The sequence below is a fragment of the Heptranchias perlo genome, unplaced genomic scaffold (assembly GCF_035084215.1).
Source record: "Heptranchias perlo isolate sHepPer1 unplaced genomic scaffold, sHepPer1.hap1 HAP1_SCAFFOLD_47, whole genome shotgun sequence".
In the NCBI taxonomy this organism is placed as follows: Eukaryota; Metazoa; Chordata; class Chondrichthyes; order Hexanchiformes; family Hexanchidae; genus Heptranchias; species Heptranchias perlo.
This window is the reverse complement of record NW_027139484.1, coordinates 8,587,414-8,588,271: the sequence shown is the minus strand read 5'-3', so window position 1 is coordinate 8,588,271 and position 858 is coordinate 8,587,414. Positions and strand designations below refer to the sequence as shown.

General features: G+C 47.9%; 1 non-coding gene across 1 annotated transcript; it reads right to left on the bottom strand.

Annotated features, from left to right (window-relative positions):
• Window positions 1-500: 500 nt before the first annotated feature.
• On the bottom strand, window positions 501-573 carry trnam-cau (transfer RNA methionine (anticodon CAU)). Its single transcript has one exon. It is a non-coding gene; the product is annotated as a tRNA-Met (tRNA).
• Window positions 574-858: the final 285 nt, after the last annotated feature.

Sequence of the window (858 nt, the reverse complement as noted above, 5' to 3'; positions counted from 1 at the left end):
GATTTAAGGCGTTTGGCAAAAGAACCAAAGATGACATGAGGAAAATGTTTTTTTACACAGCGAGTGGTTACAATCTGGAATGCACTGCCCGAGGGGCTGATTCAATCATGGAAAGGAAATACAAATGCAGGGCGACGGGGATGGGGCGGGGGAGTGTGACTAGCTGGATTGCTCTTTCATAGAGCCGGCACGGTCTCGATAGGCCAAATGGCCTCATTCCGTGCTGTAACCTTTCTATGATACTGATAGAGTGCTCGCTGAGCATGTGAGAGATGGGAGGATATATTCTTGCATTCTCCACTCACCTTTTTACTTTGGTCAATTGTCCAGCAACAAAAGTGGCGTCAGTTTTCAGCGAGCCCATGGTCCATGTACTTCTTAAGCTTCACTGCGTGCTACGGTACAGAGAGGTCAAGGGGCAGCAAATCTTTTGGTGTGCTGCAGGAAGCAAAAATTCTTGATTTTGGTCTTGAGCAAAGATGGAAAAAAAAGCTTAAAAATGCCTTCTCTGAGGATTGAACTCAGGACCTTCAGATTATGAGACTGACGCGCTGCCTGCTGCGCTAAGAAGGCATGCAATGGACAAATTTCCAGGCAGCACTATGAAGTAGCACAGTTTGCAAGGTGTAAAATCAGAAACTCATCGGCAGTTTTTAAAAACTCTCCATCCAGGTGGAAATCGAACCAACAATCTTCTGAATTCTGGTCAGACACTTTCTCCATTGCTCCACTGGCCCAGGGTGTGGAGAGTAAGTCGGAGCTCACACTCTCACAGCGCTGCGGTATGAGCAGGTACCGAGTCAGTCTCGGTCATGCCCACGCGATTCCACGAGTCAGGGAGTGTCAAATGGCGTACGG